We start from the raw sequence: 24,913 nt of genomic DNA, 5'->3' as shown, positions 1-24,913 counted from the left end.
TTTAGCTGAGAAGTGTTAAATACACAAGTGCCAGAGGACGTAAAAATAAAAATGTTGTCAGAGTGCAGCGGGGTCCACCAGAGAAGGTGGGAGGTGTGGAGCTGGGTCAGGAGTGGTATTGAATCCCAGTTGAATCACCTTCTTTGCTGTTTGATTTCCTTGACGTAGAGTGAGGTAAAATACAACCTGCCTCCCAAGGCTGTGAGTTAATGGATGCAAATTCCTTAGCATTCACTTTTTTTTTTTTAACAAGGTCATAAGAATTTCCTTTTATTCTTTTTTTTTCCAGATATTTGTTGGAGAATAATTACTTGACACTGTTGTGCCAGTTTCTGCTGTACAACAAAGTGAATCAGCTGTATTTATATATATATTCCCATATCCCCTCCCTCTCGAGCCTCCCTCCCACCCATTCCCTTTTGACAGGTCATTTGAGACAAGCTCCTTAAATCAAATTCACACACCTTTCTCAATCCCTTTCTGATTTCCTCCCTGCCCCAAAGTCAGCCTAGGGGCTGATGCCAGAGGAGACCAGAGGAGAACAGCCTCAAGAGCCATCTCTGAGGGACCTAGAATCAGTTGTTGCTTCCTTTGGGGCTTTGGTCCAGATGATATAGGTGGGACTCATGCAGATGGCTTTGTGCCTAAAATTCTAAGTCCAACATAGTGAACATGTGTTACATTCATGACTGTTCATCATCTTTTGTGTGGCCTTTCTATATTTAGAGAAACTTCTCTTAGAGTGAATTTTTGCCTCCTTAATATTAGAAGTAGATGCAAATTTCAAATCTTTCTGCAGTGAGGATGCAAGTATGGGACCCAGACTGCAATCAGATGTGTCTGCAATTCACACGTGAAGAACACGAGAAAACATGCTGAGAATGGAACCATTTTTGGTGGCGCTGGTGGCTGTGGCAGCATTTCTGCCAGTGCTTAGTAAGGTGCTAGTTTCCTCACCTGGCCAGGTCTGTGGTTTGAAATTGGGCTTTGTTTTTGAAAGGTAAGCCTTGCATCTGGTTCTCCAGACCTCCTTGCAATTTATGTCACCCCATATCTTTTAAATAAACTTCTTTTCTACTTAATCAGCCAGAGTTTTCTTCTGCTGCTTGCAACTCAGAACTGCTCTTGATAGAAAAATGATCTGGTGTATTTGGATTCCCTAGCATGGCTCATCTTTAAAGAACACCCCTGCTTTCTCATAAAAATTAAGGGAGACTTGGAGGTGGAATTCTGTCACCTGTTCAATCAGCAAACATTATTAAATGCCTTCAGTGTGTGAGATACTGCATTAGGTACCAAGTGTTCAATGAAGAAGACTCTTCCTAGTCTCATGGGACCTGAGATCTAGTAGAGAAGACAAACATTAGCGTATGAACCAAATGTGCTGACAGAGGACTGAACCAGATGTGACCTGTGAAAGTGACATAATTGGTAACATGCTGGCACTCCATCCCAGTCATTTGGCAGCAGCTGAAGATGAAACAGCTGGGGATAATTTATAGTAAAATGACCTAATACGTGAAAAGAACTTTCTTTAGAGTAGGGAAGGGAAGGAAGGAAGGAAACGTATTAATTGACCACCTTGCTTCGTTTTTCTTCTCGCTTTGGGGGCTGGTATGGATGCTCAGAGAGGTCTTATTTCAAGCTCGTGGGACATTTGAGTTTGGGGAGGTGGAGGAAGTTGAAGACTATCGGCACTTATTTAATGTTATTCTTCATGATGATTTGACTGAAGGATAAAAGAGGCACAGGAAGCATAGATTTAGGTTCCACTGTTGTTATTGAGTGCCTACCACGTACCAGACACTCTGCTAGGGGTTTTCCATGTTATCTCAGTTTTTCCCTCCCTTCCTACCTGTGTGTGTGTAGCTTTCTTTAAATTTTGCAAGTGGAGGAGAGGCCACTTAAACTAGGAAGAGCAGACAAGGAAATGGTTTGGTTCACGTAATTGAAACCCGGGGGGTAACTTCATGGAAAACTGACTCTAGCTGCTCAGATAACCTCCTGGGGAGTTTTTGTCTGTCCATCCCTGGACGGTGCTTCTCTCTGTTGACCTTGTTTTCTGATTATTGCCCTCCGTGCGGAGGCGGATGAGAACCCCAAGGTCACAGCCTAACAGACTAGGCACATGGATGGAAGAAGAACTTCTCTTTTCCAAGAGCGGCAGCAGATGTCCTGGGTTTGAGCCTGGATCAGCTAGGATGGTTTTGGCCACAAGTAACAGAAAACTGGATAAAAGGGGCCTACTTTCTTACATGGCAAGAAGCCCAGTGTCAGAGGCAGTTCCAGAACTACTTAACATAGGGGATCAATCATGTCAGGGCACTTGGTCGGCTCTCCATGGCTCTCTTGGCCTTCTCGTTGTAGTCTCTGATGGTTGAAGCTATTCTTGGCATCACGTCTTCATATGACAATGTCCAAAGTTGGTAAAGAATAAGTCTCTGCTTTGTGTCTTCTTTAGAGAATGCAGAAAAACTCTTCAGAAGCCCTCTCCTAGGTTTCATGGGTCAGTTACATCACACGCTTATGATTTACTAATCCTTTTCAAGGGGAATACAATTATCTTGGTAGTTTTATATGTAACATTTATACCCTGGGGCTAGGTATGACTCCTTGGATATTGCTAAGATCACCCAATAACTGAAAAAATCAGAATTTAATTTGCAAGAAAGGAGGGGTGGGCTGTGTCAGTCCCCAGGAGTATCTGCCAGTGTATCATTGGGTTAGCTCAGGTTCTGTATCCACTCCTGAGTCATGTACAGTGACCATTCCTAGTCACACACCTACCTGTGGTGCTGTGGTGGTGGTGCTCGTTGTGGTAGGTAGAGGTGTCCTGTCCATCCTCTCAGCTCACGTGAACTGAGTGGAAGAATTTGCATCCCTGTTATACATACTACGACTCCTAAACTAACTCTCCTGCCCAGAGGAGCAGGAAAACACTTTGTTAGATTCTTGACCCAACTGCTAATTAAGAAAAAAGGAAATCCGGTTTCTGTCATTCATTCATAACCCAAGGTTTGGGGTAGCTCATGAATATTTCAGACTCACCATAGAAAGAGACCCCGGTGGTCAAGGATGAAGGAACGCATGTGTTAAACAGGGTCTCTCAGACACAAGGCATGTTATAAGCTGCTCAACAGAACACTGTTATTATGGACCATCTGCAGAACATGGAAATGTTCGTTAATTTATTGTAATGATACTTGGCATTGTGCAATTTCACTGTTACTCTGCTTCTTCACCTTGCTGTATCTTTGGGAAATTTTCCTTTTCAAGTATCCTCTATGTAAATGTAGATGATCTAAGGGCTTTACTGAAGAGATGATAACTTTGTATTGGGCACAGACGTGAATACCCATGGGATGAATCTCTGGACCACATTTGGATTGATTGGTTAAACGTTTCCATCGCGACGTTCTTCTCTTCAAAAATGTGTAACAGCTTCTTGTTCTCTATTGTGATAAGCCTTCATTCTTCTTCCTGATTTTTGGACCCCTAGTAATCTGCGCCTCCCTTGCTTTTCAGTCATCATGCCCGTACTCTTCAACCTAAGTTTCTAAGCTTCCACTTCCACCTTCTGACGTGGAGTGTACATATTTTGACCATCGAAATGCCCTTCCTCTGCTTGTCCAAATTCCACTCATCCCTCAAGACCAAGCTTCCTTTCTCCTACTCTGCTAGCTGGCATGGTTCTCTCTCCTCTCTGAACTCTGAACCCACGATTACCCCATTTCAAGGAATTTAGCATCTAGAGCACCCTGCATTTATTTGTTCATTAATTGTTTCCACATGTGCATCCTCTCTAGTCTTCTGAGTTACATCTCTTGGAGACAGAACAGGTATCTCTGGCTCAGCTATTTATCTCTGTGCTCCAAATGGCTACTAGAGCCCTGAACTTGGATGTCTCAGAGACATCTTAACTTTAACGAGACTGAAGCAGAACCTGTTACCTGCCCTTTCTTCCTGCTCCAGCTCACTCCTGTTGTTGTAATCAATTTCTATAAAAAGCTCCTATGCAGTTGCCCAAGCCACTCTTGATTTTGCCCTTTCTTTCAGAAAGTCATCATCCAGCCCCTGAGTTCTGTCAGTTCTGTTCTTAAACATGTCTTGAAATCCTTCTCTCCATCCCTGGCACCACTGGCTTAGTTCAAACCTTTGTCATCATTCACTGGGACCATTATACTTCCAACAGATCTCCCTGCCTCCAGACTCACTGTTTTATTTATTTATTTTTATTGAAGTATAGTAGATTTACAGTGTTGTATTAGTTTCTGATGTACAGCAAAGTGATTTGTGTGTGTGTATGTATGTGAGTGTATGTGTGTGTATATATATATATTTTTTACATTCTTTTCCGTTATAGCTTGTTACAAGATGTTAAAAATAGTTCCCTGTGCCATACAGTAGGACCTTGTTATCTCTTTTATATATAATAGTTTGTATCTGCTAATCCCAAACTCCTAATTTATCCCTTCCTCTGCCCCTTTCCCCTTTGGTAACCATAAGTTTGTTTTCTATGTCTGTGAATCTGTTTCTGTTTTGTAAATAAGTTCATTTGTATCATTTTCTAAGATTCCATGTCAGTGATATCATATGGTATTTGTCCTTCTCTGACTGACTTAGTATGATAATCTGTAGGTCCTCCATGTTGCTGCAAATGGCATTATTTCATTCTTTTTTATGCTGAGTAATATACCATTGTTTATATATACCACACCTTCTTTATCTGTTCATCTGTGGTTATTTAGGTTGCTTCCATGTCTTGGCTAATTGTAAATAGTGCTGCTATGAACGTTGGGGTGAGTGTGTCTTTTCAAATTAGAGTTTTCTTCAGATATATGCTGAAGAGTGGGATTGCTGGATCATATGGTAACTCTACTTTTAGTTTTTTAAAGAACGTCCTCCATACTGTTTTCTATAGCCGCTGTACCAGTTTACATTCCCACCAGCACTGTAGGAGGGTTCCCTTTTCTCCACACCCTCTCCAGCATTTATTGTTTGTAGACTTTTTGAAGATGGCCATTCTGACTAGATACCTTCAGTAACACCTCACTGTAGTTTTGATTTGCATTTCTCTAATAATTAGTGATGTTGAGCATCTTTTCATGAACCTATTGGCCACCTGGTATCAGACTCACCTCTTTTACTCCATCATCTTTACAGCTGCCCACAGAGCATAGATTATGCCACTCCTCTGCTTAGAACCCTTTGGTCATTCTCACTGCCAGAAAAAAATTCAGATCCCTTGACATAGTTTACAAAGTCATTAATAATTCCGTTCCCTGCCTAGCTTTCCAGCTTCGTGTTCTGTATTTCCTGATGATGAGTCCTTTGCTCCAGCCAAATTGAGCTTCTGGTGGTCACGTGAACACCTGTGCACATTCAGGTGGATTTGGCATCTGGAATTACCAGGTGTTGTGCTAAATTCCTTGTAGTACCAATTATATGTTTTTGTGTTTCTTTCCTCCACTGGACTGTAAGATTTTGTCTCTTAATACCCGGTGTAAAGTAGCAAGTCAATGAATGATAGCTGAATATGTGATATATCATCATTATCTCATTTGTAATTTAAGTCTCTCATAGATGAAACCCAGTATTAGGCCCAACATAGGCATTCAGCGCATACTCATTTGTTGGATTGTTTGCCAGTGCTCAAGTCTAGGAGTCTGGAATGTTTGCTAATTTAACCTTACGATCCATCTATGCTTTCACTCTTATCAAATGCATTATTGACTAAGTCTTTGAAACTGGTACTGAGTTTGCATATCCTCTGGTTCCTTGACGGGTAGGATTCTGAGTATTTCAGGAAGTCATTTGCTGATGTGCTCTGAGTGTGGTGGGGAGTCCCCTTGGGTTGAGCCTGTCCTAGATCATCTACAAACTAGTTTATTCAAAGGAGTAAGAGAGATACATGAATTAGAACATAATTTAGAGATGGAAACCCACTCGGAACTCCCTGTTGGATTAATCGTTGGCATATTTTAAACTCCATACTTTGGGTGGAGGTAGGGTGTGAACGTGCTAAGTATAAATAGGTAAGGCAAACTCAGCGGAAGGTTTTTGGGTAAAGTCTAAGTGGGGAGTTCTATTATCTAGTGATGAGTAACATCCAGGAGAGATTACACCTATCTAGAAACAAAGCTGTCACATTGACACGAGTATAGTAGAGCCTGCCCTACTGGTTTTATCATCAGTTCCTCAAAGGGGAATCTTCTGTATGACTCAATCTTAACCCTGTAAGCCTCAAAGCTTTTAAATGGGGTTGGGTGGTGATTTTAATCATAGAAAATCATCTTTAATCTCAATGATTATTAACATCAGTTGCTCTTCTACTTTGTAATGAAATGTCTTTCAGGTAGGACTTGACTCACTCTTCCAAATCCCTTACACGGTGCCCGCAAGCGCTACTGAAATTCTGTTTGTACTTAAGCTGCTAACGTTCTAGTCTTTTCTCCCCCTCTGACTCTTTGTTACCAGATCTCTTCTCCGCAGTCACTTTCTGCTGCTGGTAATTTTTGTGGTCTTGGCTGCTTCTAATCTGTAATGTCATATCTTCTATCTGCCACCTCTGCAGCTCGCCATTCTTTTTCTTCTTTCACTTTTTATTTTAGTTTTGTGATCTCTCTTTCTTCTCCCTGACTCTGTTACCAGTGGTGCTTAGCTTTTCAGCTATTTCTAGCCAAGCACACGCTCCTTCCTTGTTTTCATTGCTGCTAAATGTCCTGTTGCTTCTTCACTGGAAAAGCAATATTGTCTATGGGTTTCTGACATATGAGGTCTGGTGTATGGAGAGGTGAGGCACTAGAGCATCACAAAGGTGAGGCTCCTTGTACGTTAGACAGAAAGTTTGCATGTTCTCTCCCTGTTCTATTAGGAATAGAGCCATTCTATTTAAGGAAAAGTTATTGCATTTATGGTCTAGTGAGGGAGACAGAAAATGTAATCACCAATTTTCCTATGTCTTCTCTACTGGAGTATAAGCTCCTTGAGGGTAGGAAACATAACATATTAATGTCTACAGGATATTACATGCACACACACACACACATACACACACACACACACATTATACAGCATCTGCAGTTCATGAAGTGTTCAAAACATGCTTCTTGAATAAATGAAAGAATGACTGAACAATAAGATATAAGGCAAAAGTATCGAGGCAGTGGTTCTTATTAGAATCACTTCAGTCTCATTTAAAACACATCGATGCCTGGGTCCCCAAACTAGGCCAACTACTATTCTTAGTTGATTCTTAGGTGAAAATTTCCCCCACATTTCCACATTTCAGAAATCAACAGTTCTTACAGATGCTTCTTATAATTGACGTGATGGAAAGGAATTGTGCCATAATTAAATTTGAGGCATTTTTCTCTCTTAGTTATACGTAAAATATACTGCAGAGAGCCAGTGACATCTCAGATTTGATGAAACACAGTAAATCAGAATTTCTGCAGGGTGTAGCCTGGGCAAAAATATAACATGCTCCAAGTGCATCTGATACATACTGAGAGTTATAAGGCTCTGGATTAGGAGGTTTATATGAGGGAAAGATTAACAGGCGATCACTTTTACATATACCTTTGAATCCTGAGCACAGCATCTGGTCCATTGTAAGTAACCAGTCCTCATTAGCTGAACCAAATGGAATTATTCAGGGCATGGGAGAAGCCATTGGAATTATAGTATATCTGTACAGTCTATACTATATATACCACATTTGCTGTCTATATACCTGTATCTATATTTATATCTACACTATAGATGATATAGTAACTGTCCTAAAAGACAATCAGGTATTCACAGGTGATTAAGGAGAAGTCTAAGAGAATCCTGCAAAGGCAGACGAGTATGACAGCCGACAGTGCGTCTCGGCGGGTGGTATTGGAGGGGAAGCATGTTGGGGATGTGGGCAGAGGAGGCTGGGAAGGGGGTCATTTTATTCTTTAACCCACAGTAAATCCTGTTGGGATTGATTTGAGAGGAGGCCAATGGACGGTTAGAAATTCAGAGCAAATTTAAGTGCTGATCCAATCTGTCAGAATTCTCAGCAGCCCCAAAATTTCTTCAGTTCCTTCCCAGCGCCCATCTTGTTGAGGTTTTTCCTTTGTACCAAGTGCCGACAGCCTTCACACCGCTTGGCTGGCCCAGAAGTCCGCCCAGGCTTCCCTCCTTTTCTCTCTGACCTTACTCTCATCTGAAACATCTCCAGCGCTTCACTGACTCAGTCACTTTCCTTCTGCTTCAGCGTTGCCCGCCTCCCGCACTGCAGTCTCTGGGAGCGGTGCCCATGCTGGCGGCTCAGGGGTGCCGGCTGGGGTCACTAGGTGTTGCCTTCCTCTCTCATTTGCATGTTCACACAGGCCTCCTGAGGCCCTGTCCTCTTGCACAGGACTGGTCCCACAGAAGGAAGTTTAGGTTTCCTGGCTGATGTGGAGGAGGTGTGTTTTTTGATTGGTCCAGTCTTCTGTCAGAAGCAGCCCAATTCCATTGTTGGTACGAGTAGAGGCTTTGGAGTAAAACTGTGAGTTTGAATCCTGACCACTACTTAAAACTGTGTAACAGGGACAAATGGCCTGCTCCCCCCCCCCCTTTTTTTTTTTTTGGCCTTTTCTCTCTGGTTTATTGTAAACTGTTGACTCAATACTGTCATTTGTTAAGAACTGAGGTGCTGCTGGGCTGCTGGGTTGCTGTCTCCACACAAATGGCCTGGCTGGCGGATGTGTGGCATGGCCTGCTCTTTGTGCCTTCATTTTCTCTTCTGGAAAATGGGATAATAATAGTACTTATCTCACTGAGTTGCTGTGAACATTAAATGGTTTAATGTGATAAAGCTTCTGAAAGAGTGTCTGTCACGTGATGAGCACTGAAAAACCTCAGCTAATATTATTTGCTCAGCCCTTTCTAAACCACATGGAATCGTTTTTCTACACCACATGTAATTTCCTGCTTTCTAAGAGTTGCTTGATACTTCTGGTCCATGTATTATTAATTTGACTACAAAGAGGAAAGTAATGGTAGAAGTGTGTGCTAGTAATTTAGTAGCAAGACTTGTTCCAGATTTAATTGTGGCCCTGAATTTCAAAATTACCCACAACTCTGGTAATAGTTCTTTGCTGTACTATGTTCTGTTTGGCAGAATATGATGAAATCCACAAGAGGATGAAAATTAATTTGATGGAATCTCTTTCATTATATCATTAAGTGCCACCATTCTTTGGAACATCTTCACTTAGAGACTATGAAATAATATACCTAAAGTCAATCTAGAATATTGGTGGAAAGACAAGCATCAAACCTTCGATTGACAATTATGGCTGCTCTTTTGTTTTATGGTAATTGGTTTAACTTAGGCTTGGCCTTGTGAAACTATGCACAAGCTTAATGGTCCATCCTGCTGCACCACATAAGCAGCATTGATTTGAAGAAGAAATTAGCCCAATGTCAGGAGCTTCTTGTATCATATTAAATTTTAAAAGCAATCGGAAGCAAACCTAGTCAGGTCTCTGCAGACCACATTTTATCGACAGTTTCTTGCAAAGAAGGCTGGCTCCATTTTTTAAGTTGATGTTAATTATGGAACAATGTCAGATGTCAGAGGGACCACACAGAATGTCTTCAACCCATTTTTAAAAAGCAGGTCAAATTCAGTATCTGGAGGATGACTTGCAATTTGGTTGAAAATAATTGAACAAGTTTAACATGAAATCCAATAAAGGCGCCAGGGGTACTCTAAGTTTACAATTCTGAGATAAATGGCCCAAGGCTCTCGTCAGCCATCTATTATTGCCAAGTCCAAGAGGGTTTCTGGGTTTCCATTTTTCCAGAGTGTATCTGTCTTGTTAGAAGAAGATTGTGCTGAATCACTCTTCTTGGCATTTCTTTAGAAAAACACTAAAAAAAAAAAAATGTCAATGGTCTCTCTACTATGAGAAGTGAGATTTGCTGAACTGCGGTAGAAGGAATGTAGACTATAGAAGTGGTTTGAGCTCACCACTTCTAGGTAGAAGAAAGAAGAGAGGGAGAGGGAGAGAGGCTTAAGTCATGTTCCCCAGAAGCAGACCTGGAGAGAAGGTTCACGTACAAGTGATGTATTCAAGACAGTAGCCAGGGAGACCAGGGAGGAAGTGGGGCCTCAGTGCGTGGAAGGAGAGGTTGGAGAATGGCCCCCCAACCTCCCAGGGGAACTCTAGCGTGTGTCCCTCCTCACAGCAAGGTTGCTAAGGCTCTTATGTTCCTGCCCCATTAGCTATTGGTCAAGGACCACGAGGGGAAGGGAGTCAGGCACTGGGGACATACATTCGCAGACAGGTCCCGTTTCCAGGCTTGCAGGCAAAGCTGTCTCTGGGTGCTCTCTCAGAAAAGACCCTTAGGTCTGAGTGTTGAAGGTAAAAGCCAGGGACCTGGCTTATGCACGAAGTGATAGAAAGGGATGCCAGGGGACCTGGGCAAAGCGCGGACCTTGTCCACTACAGAGAAGAAAAGGAAAGAAAGTGGGACGCCTTGATTTCCTCCCTGCCTCCCCACTCCCTGGGCCAAGCTTTAATGTGGGAAACATGCAGGGCAGAGCCAGGTCTGGGGTTCCTCCCTGAGTCTCCTTTATCTTCCACAGAGTAGGGAAGATGTCTGCACATTCACACATGTGGGCGGATAGCACTGGGTTCGGGACCGATGGGGAAGTGACAGGCCTCAGGGGATGGCAAGGTCTCCGGGAGAACAGCAGTAGACACAGGAGCCTGCCCGCAGGGAGGGCTGCAAGGTCACAAGGCCAGGGGCGTGGAGATGCAGGTGAAGTCGGGCTTTGCTGGAAAGCTTCCATGGAGAGTGGACAAGGCCAGCTGGATGGGCCAGCACCCTTTCTTCCTGGCGTTCTTGTTTGGGCTCCTGTTTGGAAGGCTCCTTTCCATCCTGGACAGTGAGAAGTGCCAGGGCAGGGCCTGGAAGAGGTGAGACAAGGAATTGAGTGCTTTGGCCTAGTTCTAGACTGGAAATTCAAGGGTGAAGGATAGGGGACTTCCCTGGTGGTCCAGTGGTTAGGTCTCAACGCGTCCATTGCAGGGCGTGGGGGTTCAATCCCCAGTCGGGGAACTAAGATCCCACATGCCATGAAGTGTGGCCTGAAAAAAAAAGAGGTGAAAGATAAAAGGACTTCAGAAATCATCAGAGAAGAAATGGGGGCAGGCGACGCCCCCCTCCCCCCCCACCCGGTCCCCGCACCTTGGTATGAAGAGTAAAAAGCACATCTAGCTGTAGGCTCCCTCTTTTGCGTGCCTTGGAGGCTGGCAGAAAGGGATGGATGACAGGAGGATGAGGAGTGACATTAGTATAATGTCTCCCGTGCCCTTTTTTTTTTAAACAGAAAGTTGATCTGCTCTTTTTTTTTAAAAAAGATTTATTTATTATTTATTTATTTTTGGCTGCGTTGGATCTTCATTGCTGCACACAGGCTTTCTCTAGTTGTGGCGAGTGGGGGCTACTCTTTGTTGCAGTGCATGGGCTTCTAATTGTAGTGGCTTCTCTTGTTGTGGAGCACAGGCTCTAGGCTCATGGGCTTTAGTAGTGGCAGCATGTGGGCTCAGTAGTTATGGCACATGGGCTTAGTTGCTCCGTGGCATGTGGGATCTTCCCGGACCAGGGCTCAAACCTGTGTCCACTGCATTGGCAGGTGGATTCTTAACCACTGCGCCACCAGGGACATCCCTCCTGTGTTCATTTTTGCAAAGCCTTCCTCCTCTGGTTGACCTTGGATGCCTTAATCAGAAAACCATGGCCCCTCACCATGGCCAGCTTCACCTAACATAGAACTATTCCAACATCTCATTTTCCTCAATGCTCTGAGATCAGCTGGCTGGCTTTCCAACTCATTAACAGCAAGGTATTAATACCTTCCTTTCATGCTCATAGCTTAATGGGGTTCCTTTCCCAAGGTCACCTGTAGAGGAGAAGGGTATACTCCTTTTTTCTTTGAAAAATCATTGAAACATTTTCTTTCTTATAAAAACACCCCAGGCTCATTTTAGAAAACATGCATGTAGAAAAATAACAAAAAGAAATACCAACAATTTTACAACCCAGAGAAAACCATTGTTTGTATGCTGGTGTGTCCTTCTCATCTTTTTATCAATACATAAATACTGAAGACATATACATATATATACTGAATTTACTTGTGTTTTAGCAGATGATGCTGAGGGAGGCAGGCAAAGTTCTCAGCCAAAGGAATGAATGAATGCCAGTGAAACACGTGTTACCCCCTGCTTACATTGACTCGGTGGATGAATGGGGCAGGAGGGAGCCTGGTCAACAGCCTGAGACTTGATCCCCTGTTGAACTAGCCTGGGGCTGGGCCTTAGACAGGTTAGGTTGTAGGCTTGGAGACTTGGAAAGCAGGCATTCAAAAATAAAGATGTAGGGAAGGCCGATGGGAGCCAAGGTGGGAGCAACCCCAGACTGAGCTCCCAGTGGATTTTCTTGCCTGGAAAGGAGTTCCAGTCAACTTTTGTTCAACTGGCAGCTGAGACCCTCTGCACTTGCTTCTGTTCATATGCTAAGGTGTCTAAGTCTTCAAGATTCAGAAACTCTTAAGACAATGCTTGGGCCTTTTTTAGGTGTCAAAATTCACTGTGTTCAACATATGGACACCAAGTGGGGTGGGGTGGGGGGGTTTGGGGTGGGATGAATTGGGAGATTGGAATTGCCATATATACGTTATTAATGAGAAAAAAAGTCAAATTGTATGCTTTAAATATATGCAGTTTACTGTATGTCAATTGTATCTCAATAAAAGTTCTTAAAGAAAAAAAATTCGCTGTATTCAAGGAATAGGCAGGTTTTATGTGTCACAGGCTGGTTTCTCTAGGAAGCAGACTCTGGGATGGAGTTGAGTGAGCAAACTGTTGATTGGGAAGCGCCCTGGAGAATAACACCCATGGGAGGGAGAGAAAGGAAGCAAGCTTGGGAAGAAGATGATGAGTTGTGATGCATGCTGACAGCCTCATCCAAAATCACCAGGGCTCTGAGGTTGGACTGGCCCATCAGAGTCATCCTGTGTTGGGCCAGGATGATCTGGCCTTTCTCTTACCTCCATCAGTCATTGGATGTGGGCTGCCCTGGAAAAGGTGTGATCTTGGGAGAGGCAGCTCTCTACCCCTGAGGCAAACCCTGAAGGAGCTGACAGTTGGTTATAAGTCCTTCTGTGAAAGGGGAGCTTGACGGTTCATCTCATTGTCCATCGAGTTATGTAGGTGGGATTAAGACAAAATGGTATGCTGGGGAGGGTGGTGAACTTATGGAGTGCGGTGCAGGCTATGGCCAAAGTCATTCAAATGTAATTAATTAATTTTTGAAAATATTTTCTTCCATTTTGTGAGTTACTTTCTCACTGTGCTCATTATGTCCTTTGTTTTTGATTTTTTTTAAGAACTTTTATTGATATACAATTGACACACAATAAGCTGCATATATTTAAAGTGTACAGTTTGATGTTTTTTCTTATTAGTAATGTGTATATAGCAATCCCACTCTCCCAATTCATCCCCCCTCAACTCCCCCCCGCTTTCTCCACTTGGTGTCCATATGTTTGTTCTCGCATCTGTGTCATGTGTCCTTCGCACAGAAGATTTTTAAAAATTAATTAATTAATTTGGTTGCATCAGGTCTTAGTTGCAGCATGCAGCGTCTTCGTTGTGGCATGCGGGATCTTTCACTGCGGTGTGCAGGCTCTCTAGTTGTGGCATGTGGCCTCAGTAGTTGCGGTGCATGGGCTTAGCTGCCTCATGGCACGTGGGATCTTACTTCCTCTATTAGGGATCGGATTCTTAACCACTGGACTACCAGCGAAGTCTCTCAAATTTAATTTATGAAAGTGCTGTGCTGGCCAAGCAAAACGCATTTTCAGGTAGATTCTGGATGTGTTCTCTTGTTTAGAACCTCTCTGCTCCAGAGAGAAGGCAATATCTCAGCTCCAGCACTTGCTGGCTGTGAGACCTACGACAAGACAGTCTCTATATGTTTCAGTTGGCTCCTCTGAAAAAATGGGGATAACAATTATATCTACTTCAAAGAGTTGTTATGAGAATTATATGTAATCCATATAAAACACTAAGCAGGGCATATTGTTATCAATAACAATAAATGTTAGTTGCTTTTACAGTAATTATGATACTGGTTATTACCTTCAGATTATCCAAAAGCTCCTGGTGTTGATGACTCTGTGACCCTCAAGTTTTAATTTTATCAGCCATGTTTCCTGGCCTCACAACTTAGTCTCTTTGCCTACTGGATTTTCTCTTCTGATTCCAACTAACATGAAGGTCAAAGTCCCCAAATAGAACTTAGGACCTGTATCTCCTTCCTAACCCCAGGCTTTCCACATTCACCATCTCTCCAATCAGATTCTCCAAGTATTTCAGAGTCACCCAAGCTGGAATCTTTAGAGCTATGCTTCTTGTCTTCCTTCTTCTCCTTTTCTTTCCAGATTCCATTTATCACCAAGGACTCCCTCCCAATTCCATCTTCTCCTGAATTGTTTCTGAAACCCTCCTCTTTTCCATGCCTGATTTTGGTTCTCATCCTTCTATCCACTCTTGATGAACTCAGTTTCATTTTCCAGATGGCTGCTAAGGAGATTATTTCAAGACACAACTACAATGATCTCCTCATTGCTTCCAGCGGATGTGCTAAACTTCTCAGACTGCTTTTCGTGATCTGGATTTGACCTGCACTCCAAACCTTGTCTTTTACCACCTCCCTGTATAAGTCCTTGATGCAGGGCTGATCTATCTGCAGCTCCATGAACATGCCTTTGCCTGAAGGCTGCCTCCATCCTTGCCCATCCTCCTGGAGAATTTTAATTTATCTGTGAATTCTTAATTCATATGTCACCTCGTCTGTGATGTCTCCCTTGAGCCAATTCAGGCTTAGGTATTGTCTTTTTTACAACTGTCTATCATTCATCTATTTAAAATTTATTTTTTAACAAATACCCGTTGAGTTCCCATCAGATGCCAAGCAATCTGATGACTGCAGCTATTATATTGAATTATTCATTACATGTCTAACTAGTTAACTTTTGAGGTCTGGGGTAGTGACTTTCTTAATGTTGTATTCCTAGTATCTAGCTTAGTTCCCTGCATGTAGTAGGTGCTCAATAAATGCTGTTTGTATAAATCAAGTAGTATTTCCAAAACAGAAAATCAGGACAGATGGTCTGGCAAAGCACTTTTTTTTCTTATCAGTGGATGTATTCATACAGATTCTTATTAAAAATATAGTTTTTTCTATTGGTCATGTTGAAAACAACAGAAAGACATAGAATAACACAAGTCCCCCAAACAGGTATACTCTGATGATAGAGTCACTTTCTTTGGACTGAGTTGGGATTCCCTTGGGATCTTGGTTTTCTATAGTTTATGAGAAGTAGGTTCCTTCCTCATCAGTGTGCTATACCTTTAAGGACTGATGGTTCATCCTGGTCTGGAAGTGGCAGAGGTGCTGATTTCTCCTGTGGCTTCCTAAGAGTCCATGTTTATGTGACACAGCCATTTTATTGCAGCCCAATTCTGAAACGAGAAAGCATCTCCTTCCCTCCTACTTCACCCTTTATTCTTTCTGTCCTTGAACTTGTCTTTTAATGCGCAGGCTATTTCAAGATCTACTTTCATCTTAGGTTTGCTGTCGCACCCACAAACTGGGCAGCCTTTTGAGGCAGAACGGCTGGAAAGGAGCAGTGATGAACTCTATATTCAGAATCTTTCCCGCTACAGCCTCAGGACACAGAGCCAGAGCAAAGTGGATGCTACCTGTGATCACTTTCAAGACACAGCCTCATTCTTCCCAGTGGTCAAAGTCCCACACTGAGGCATTGGGGTGGTTTATTCAACTGTGTGCTCTTGTGTTTCTGGAATGGAGGTAAGGCATGAAGCCATCATGTGGGTTAGAGGGTGGCATTCAAGGACCCAGAAATATCTGATCTTTTATTTTTTTTCCAACAGAACTATCAGTATGGAAAGATACAGAATTTGGAAGTTGCTATTAATGTGGCATAACTAATTAGTGATTTAAGGAACTTTGAAAGCTTGGCGAGTTCTATAACAAGATGACGTTTTTATTAAAAATGATCTCGGGCTGGGGAAATGTACTAGACATGCAGTTTATATAAGGAAAGAACATCCTTCTTTCCCTGATATAGGCCCCTGCTGCTTTTAGAAAGCAGTTGGGCTTTCTCTGATGGACAGGTGACCAGTTCACACCTTATCCATAATATTGTGATCAAGCATCAAAACTTCTCTCTGATTTATTGCTATGAAATCATAAGGTGCACTCGTCAGGGAGTTCACTCCTCACAAACTAATGCATTTATGATTCAGCTGTTCTGGCTGAAAATGGGTAGCCGCATTGTGTGGGGATCTGGTCGTCTATTTCATAGACATTGATCGCTACCAATTTGTTTCAGACCAAGATCTGTTGATGCGGTTTCTGAGTTCAAAGGTGTCCTCCCTTTGGAAGTTTTATTTATATGTCATATTACTAAGTCTTTATAAATTTAAGTAATTTAAAAACGTCTCTTCTGGACTCACCCATTCCTTCTGGGCAACATTTACATCGTTTTACTCAGGGGGAGGCAAATTCAGATAAATTTCTTATATTGCCCTTTATGTTTTAGGGTCAAAGGGCATGCCTTTTATTCTTGTTTGTTTTTACATACATGTTTTTAGTAGATAATACATGTATCTGTCATGAAATACATAAAATACAAAATCATATACAGTGAAAATTAAGCCTTCAAGAAAAGTAAACCACCCAGTTTTCTATGCCTACTTAGAGCTATCTCCTTATTTCCAACATGGACTTCCAGAAATACTCATTGCATACCAGGAATACGCAGTGTATGTAATATTTTTTTTTTTTTTTACTATTATTTTTTTTTTGGGGGGTACACCAAGTTCAGTCAACTGTTTTTATACACATATCCCCATATTCCCTCCCTTCCTTGACGCCCCCCCCTCGAGTCCCCCCCACCCTCCCTGCCCCAGTCCTCTAAGGCATCTTCCATCCTCGAGTTGGACTCCCTTTGTTATACAACAACTTCCCACTGACTATTTTACAGTTGGTAGTATATATATGTCTGTGCTACTCTCTCGCTTCTTCTCCGTTTCCCCTTCACCCCCCGCCCCCTCCCATACCTCGAGTTCTCCAGTCCATTCTCTGTATCTGCTTCCTTGTTCTTGTCACTGAGTTCATCAGTACCATTTTTAGATTCCGTATATGTGAGTTAGCATACAATATTTGTCCTTCTCTTTCTGACTAACTTCACTCTGTATGACAGATTGTAGTTCTATCCACCTCATTACATATAGCTCCATCTCATACCTTTTTATAGCTGAGTAATATTCCATTGTATATATATGCCACATCTTCTGTATCCATTCATTTGTTGATGGGCATTTAGGTTGCTTCCATGTCCTGGCTATTGTAAATAGTGCTGCAATAAACATTATGGTACAAGTTTCTTTTGGGATTATGGTTTTCTTTGGGTATATGCCCAGGAGTGGGATTACTGGATCATATGGTAGTTCTATTTGATATGTTTTTTAACATGAAGAATAAAGCATGCTTTTTCCTTTCACTTAATAATATCTCTGGGAGATGATAGTAAACATCGCTGCTCATTAATTGTTTCCAGTTCTCGTTTTGGCTAATCAGCAGGAATGCACTTCTCTGACCCTTTGCAGTTGGATGATCATATGACTTGCTTTAACCAATGAAACGTAATCAGCAGTGACAAGTGTCACTTCTGGGTAGAAAGGATTTAGAGCAGGTTCATCTTTCTCTTTTTCCCTCGTCTTCCCGCCGCTGCCGCTGTGATTATGTTGTTGTAGGTGATGAACCCAGGTCCTTGAGTAAAGATTATATGCAGAAAACCAACTCCCTGCTTCAAGAATGCATATTGTTAAGATTGCAAAATACAGTTTTGTTGTGTTTGTTACTGCGTTATGACCTAGGTCATCCTGGCTGACAGAGAGTACTTAATTAGTATGTACAGAGCTACCTCAATCTTTTCAACAGGTGCACAGTAATCTATTGTTTGGAGATACTGTATTTTATTTAACAAGTTGCCTATTGATGGGCATGTGTTTCCAGTGTTTTGTCGTTACAAACAATGTGGCAGTGAATACCTTTGCAAGTTATGTTGTCTTAGAGCTGGATCCTTTTTTGATTATTATTCTTCCTTGAATGCTAACTCATATATATGGAATCTAAAAATGGTACTGATGAATTTAGTGACAAGACAAGAATAAAGACGCAGATGCAGAGGTGAGATCTTCTTGAAGCAGCTATCTGCAGAAGTTGTGTGTGTGTGTGTGTGTGTTGGGAAGGGATTGTGTAATGGTGGGAGTCGGGGCATATTCAGGCTAGCAAGAATTTCTCCCGTTTCATAGTAACATTTTTTCACGAGATGGGGTATGTAGACTGATGTTGCCTTTACTTCCTTTTAGCCAACCAGAATAAGCAACTGTATCTAACATGCCTCAGAGGCAGATTGCTTACTGCAAATATGGCACCATTATTGATTTCTCACTTAGCTCTGCCTCCCCTGTTTCTCCTTGGTACCATTCCTGATTTACAGAGCTTTGCAAAATCAGGAATGATTGGTTTTGCCCACCTGTGTGTGTCACCTCCTTTACAGGGTCTGTGCTTTGCTCCTTTTGCTGAGATGAGCAGTCATGGGTGGTCCCTTGCAGCGTCTTCTGCTCCCCAGTTTGATGCTCCCTGCATCTGGTAGCTTCTCCTTTCGTATTCTGGGGCTGCTGATTTCTTCCGGTGTCATCAAGGATGTAGTTTGATTTGTATTTCCTGTTGTCTTTGTTTTGCGGTGATTTCCAGGAGAAGGGGCCGTGTCAGCTTTCTTATGTCATTTTAAAACTAGAAGCGGCCTCCAATTTTTAGAAATATGAATTTGCTAGTTGTTGCTCTTTCCTTTTCACCTGTGCTGAATCCAGGAAAGCTCACTGTGGTCTAAGCACCTGACAATTAGCTTTTTTGATTGTAATGTAAGAGCCTGACATTAAGATTTTGGTTGACCAGGCATCCACTTCAAAAACATTCTTCTCTCTCTCTTTTTTTAAATTTTTTAATGGAATATGGTTGCTTTACAATGTTGTGTTAGCCTCCACTGCACGACAAAATGAATCAGCCACACACACAGATGCCCCTCCCTTTTGGACTTCCCTCCCATTAGGTCACCACAGTGCATTAGGTAGAGTTGCCTGTGCTATACAGCATGTTCCCATCAGTTGTCTATTTTATACATAGTATCAATAATGTATAGGTGCCAATCCCAGTCTCCCAGTTCCTCCCACCCCTTTCCGCCTTGGTATCCATAGGTTTGTTCTTTATGTCTATGTCTCTATTTCTGCTTTGCAAATAAGATCATCTATACCATTTTTCTAGATTGCACATATACACATTATTATACGATGTTTGCTTTTCTCTTTCTGACTTACTTCACTCTGTATGACATCCTTTAGGTCCATCCATGTCTCTACAAATACATTCATCTCAGACAACTACATTGCCAGCTACACAACCAGATAAAGAGCCAGGCTGCCCCGCCTATGAAGTTCCCTTTCTGTTAGAAAGCTCTGGTTGACTTAGATCACTGACCATTTGACCTCTTGCTGTGCTTTAATTTCCACTCATGTTTTAAATTCACCAGTAAAGAGTGAGTCCGAGAAACCCTAGGCATTCTTGCCTGGACCCTGATAAATGCAGAACCCTGTTTTTTCTCTCTCCCCAACCCTCAGACTCCCCAACCCCCTACTGTGTGGCCCCAGGCACGCCTTGTACCCTCCAGGACCTGTGAGCAATAAACTTGTTTTTATCAAAGTTCTCTGATGTTGCTGAGGTTCACCTTGGAATCATAATAAGAACCACAAGGGCCAGTCCAGCCACAGTACTGGCTCAGAAATGTCTGTGGGGGTTCACCTTGATAGCACCTCGATCGGTGGCTGAGTGTGGCACAAAATATTCCTGCAACTCGGTTGGAGCGTTATTTAGCAGTATGAACGCTGCAATTTTTGTAGTCAGAAAATCATAGAAGATGAGCAATCTTGTATAGCCGAACCTATTGAGTTTAGTCATTGTAGAAAACATAATGCTTTCTCTGCTAAACCCAAGATTCAGCGTTAACTCCTGAGAGTTGCTGGCGATTACTGTCCCCTCTGGACTGAGATGGTCGTCCCTTATTTGAAATCCCAGCCTGGCTCTGTTTGGCACAAAGCAGAGAATAGGACAAAAATGAGTGCTAAGCAACTATATTGACACCATAGTTTATATTTTCTTTCATTTCTTTCAAGACCAACAATAACGTATTTTATAGACAGCATGTAAATTATTTCTCTCCAGATGTCAGCATTCCCTAAAGTAGAGCGTGATCCTCACTAGAAATAGTTAAGTAGCAAGCGTTCACAGTCCCGCATTTTGATCATGGATGTTTTAGGTGGACTTTTTTCACAGTGTGACCCAAGAAATAACAATAGAGTAAATGACTTCCATGTAACATCTCATGTTTGTATTGTCTAGCATTCTGTCTAGAAGGTGTCCCTCTCCAGCTCATGTCCAAGGAAAATTCTTTTAGCATAGCGGCAGTAGCAGCAACAAGAAGACATTCTTGAGCCACTAAAGCAGATAACTTTCGAGTCAGCACTGAACTCACATAAGAAAAGCAGGCCTCCTTAGGTTCCAGCTTGGACTGTGTATTCTGTCCAACAGCTAGTAAAGACTGGAATAACTTTATTTATTTATTTATTTATTGGCTGCATTGGGTCTTCATTTCTGTGCGTGGGCTTTCTCTAGTTGCAGCGAGCAGGGGCTACTCTTTGTTGCTCTGGGCAGGCTCCTCATTGCAGTGGCTTCTCTCGTTGTGGAGCACGGGCTCTAGGCATGTGGGCTTTGGTAGTTGCAGCACCTGGGCTCAGTAGTTGTGCCTCGCAGGCTCTAGAATGCAGGCTCAGTAGTTGTGGTGCACAGGCTTAGTTGTTCCACGGCATGTGGGATCTTCCCGGACCAGGGCTTGAACCCATGTCCCCTGCATTGTCAGGCGGATTCTTAACCACCAGGGAAGACCTGGAGTAACTTTAATTGAATACATACAGTAAATTATTCTGTACTTGAGCAAATGGCCTCTTAGCTTTCTTGGCCCTGGGTACTTAAGAATAGAAAACAGGTCTGCTTGTTGGGGCAGTGACTAAGGAAAAGGGCACCAGCTTTCTTTCTACCCTCCCATTTCAGAGTTTGCCTTACATCTGCCCCAACTCAAGTCCACAAGAACTGGGACGTGCCGTTGCCTTGTCCCCGAGTGTGTTATATTGGGAGTGGTCTGTATTCTGTCTGTATTCCCTCAGCATCACTGTTCTTAAACAGGCAGCTGCTGCTTCCAAAAGACCTGTAACTCTCTGTGTGAACCTTTCTCTGGCTGCAGGCGTGTGCCTGGCTCACACAGGGCAGACCAGAAGTGCTGGGAAGTTAGTGCTCCAGGAGCAGACGGGGGCTATAAATACCCCGGCGTCCTTGCCCCTCCCTCAGGTAGGAATACCCGGAAGTGAGATCTGTGAAGTTTCCCAGGTTCTCCAATGAGGTTGAGCTCCACTTGCCCACTGTGATAACCAGCTCGTTAACCTACCTATCTCAGCTTCCTCCCCTTCTGTGTCTCACTTTTCTACTCTCTTTTGGTATTTCCTGGGATCACTTTCCAAAACAAACTCCTTGTAACCAACCCTTATCTCAGGCTTTTCTCCTAGGAGATTCCGATCTAAAGCAGTTGATATAAGAGGCGGTCCTTAGGGAGCAGATTCTTAGGAGGAGATCATGAAGTTGGATAATTCTCTGGCCAGATTGCAACAGGGCCCAAATGCTGGGGTTCATATGGTGGTGGTAACCCCTGGTGTCCTGTAGCATCGCACTTACCAAGGCTCTTTACCAGGAGTGGATTGGGATGCGGTATAGGAAGAAGGAGATTGTATAATAGTCTAGTGCTTGAAAGATGTGGATAATGGTGATTAGTTGGCTGGTGTTCACGGCCATAGAAACCCTGAGGGAAGAAAATGGCATATTCAAACCAGTCAACCGTCAACTAAGGGTACAGTGTGAAAGCTTGCAGGCCTTTATGGCAGCATTGAATTAGGCCCTTATCGTCTGAAGCTGGAAGGTAGATTGTGCTAAAAACCAGGCACAAGATTTGATGGTAAACTTGATAGAGTTACAACCCTAAAAGGTCTCCACACTCAAATTAGGGCTCTGGTGGGGCAAAGGTGGGACCCTGAGGTCTGGGATGAGGCTCTTAGGGTATAAACTCAGATCCCCTTGACTGCCTGGCCAGCAGATGTGGAGAAGAGTGGCCTCTATTGACGTCTGCATTTGTTTCTCAGGGCTGCCAGACAAGCTGCCACAAAGTGGGTGACTTGAAAAAACAGAAATGTATTCTCTCATAGTTCTGGAGGCCAGAATCTGAAATCAAGTGTTGGTTCCTTCTCACGGGCTCTAAGAAAGAAGCTGTTGCATGGCTATCTCCTAGCTTTTTTTATCTATCTATCTATCATCTGTCTGTCTGTCTGTCTGTCTATCTATCTATATCATCTATCTATCGGCTGTGTTGGGTCTTTGTTGCTGCGCATGGACTTTCTCTAGTTGTGGCGAGTGGGGGCTACACTGCGTTATGGTGTGCGAGCTTCTCATTGCGGTGGCTTCCCTTGTTGTGGAGCATGGGCTCTGGCACATGGGCTTTGTAGTTGCAGCACTCGGGATCAGTAGCTGTGGCTCGTGGGCTTAGTGGCTGCGTGGCATGTGGGATCTTCCGGGACCAGGGATTGAACCCGTGTCCCCTGCATTTGTAGGTGGATTCTTAAACACTGCGCCACCAGGGAAGTCCCTCTCTCCTAGCTTTTGATGGTTGCTGGCAATCCTTGGCATTCCTTGGCCTTTAGATGTATCACGCCTTTCTTTGTTTCCATCTTCACATGGCATTTTCCCCTTTGTGTCTGTGTGTCTTCTCTTCTTATAAAGACAGCAGTCCTAGTGGATTAGGGCCCACCCTAATCCAGGATGAACTCATCTTAACTTGATTATCTCTGCAAAGACCCTATTTCCAAAGAAGATCACATTCTCAGGTACTGGGTGTTAGGACTTCAACATAGTTTTGAGGGGACACGATTCAATCTGCAACATCTGGAGACCATGTATAAGACTCAGCTGAGGGCTTCCCTGGTGGTGCAGTGGTTAAGAATCCACCTGCCAATGCAGGGGACACAGGTTCGATCCCTGGTCCTGCAGAATCCCACATACTGCGGAGCAGCTAAGCCCATGCACCACAACTACTGAGTCCATGTGCCGCAACTACTGAAGCCCATGTGCCTAGAGCCTGTGCTCCACAACAAGATAAGCCACCATAATGAGAAGCCCGTGAACCACAATGAAGAGTAGCCCCCACTCGCCACAACTAGAGAAAGCCCGTGTGCAGCAACAAAGACCTAATGCAGTAAATAAATAAATAAATAAATTTGTTAAAAAAAAAAAAAAAAGACTCAACTGAAATGGATGGTTCACAGATGGTGCTTATTTTTCTCAAGATCTGCCTCTCTTCCTTGCTTCTAGACCAGCAATTAGGATGACATTTCAGCATGGCCCACGTAGGGGCTTCTCTGTTGTGAGGAGCAAAGGCGTATTCACCAAAAGTGCTGCAGGACAGAGCTCATATGTGCCAGCAAGAACAGGAAGACGAAGCCTGGGAAGTGACCTTGGGAGTCTGGACCAGGGAGGGCAGAATATAAGAGACAGTGTTTGGGGCAGAATTTAATATACTGGCAAGGGCACCTTGGAGCCAGTTGTCAAGTGCTGATGGGATGGCCCCTCGAAGCTTGAAAACAACATCAGTGTTCAGTAAATGAGGTGGATATTCCTGACTGCCTTGGCAGGTATTGAAGAAAGGAGTCAACGTTTCATAAAGCTGGGTCTGTTAGCATAAGAACTACATTGTGGGAACTTCCCTGGTGCTCCAGTGGTAAATAATCTGCCTTCCAATGCAGGAGATGAGGGTTCGATCCCTGGTCAGGGAACTAGGATCCCACATGCCGTGGGGCAACTAAGCCCACGCACCACAACTACTGAGTTTTTTGTGCCTCAACTAGAGCCCCTGCGTGCTGCAAACTACAGAGCCCATGCTTGCTGGAGCCTGCACGCCACAACTAGAGAAAAGAAAACCCACGTGCCACAACTAGAGAGAAGCCAGTGCTCTGCAACAAAGAACCTGCATGCCTCAACAAAGATCCTGCGTGCCACATCTAAGACCTGACACAGCCATAAATAAATAATACATACATAAATAAATAAATAAATAAATAAATAAAATATTAAGAAAAAAAGAATTACAATGCATATGTAGAACCAGATAATTAAAAAACAAGACAATCTGGGCAGAACTGGTCCAAGACATTTCTCTTATTTCACCAAAGTTTTCCTCAATTCATTATTGTAAAGGATGAGACTCAATACACAAGGCAGATTGTAACTAGAGCTGTATGTTGCTGAAAACTCTATTTATGGAAGCTGGCAAACTGCCTGTATGCCCCTGCTGGTGGGGGTGTATGTCACGACAGAGATCCTCCAACACTTTTTAGAGGATTTGGAGTCAGGGGGCAGTTTTGGTGCAAAGTTCTTTAGCTGCCCACTACCTGAAAGGTGAGGCGTTCTCTCTGAGCTACACCTTGAGGTCAGGAGAGATGCATCCATGCCCTCCCAGTGGCTGCATCACGGATCCCAGTGGAGACTCATGGACAGGAGATGCCCGGTCAGTCAAGTGTCTAGCAACTTGGACTTACAACCACAAAACCCACTTTCCATGCACACATTTCCTAGCATT

This window comes from Hippopotamus amphibius, chromosome 5 (assembly GCF_030028045.1).
Source record: "Hippopotamus amphibius kiboko isolate mHipAmp2 chromosome 5, mHipAmp2.hap2, whole genome shotgun sequence".
Taxonomy (NCBI): Eukaryota; Metazoa; Chordata; class Mammalia; order Artiodactyla; family Hippopotamidae; genus Hippopotamus; species Hippopotamus amphibius.
Note: the sequence above shows the minus strand (reverse complement) of the source record.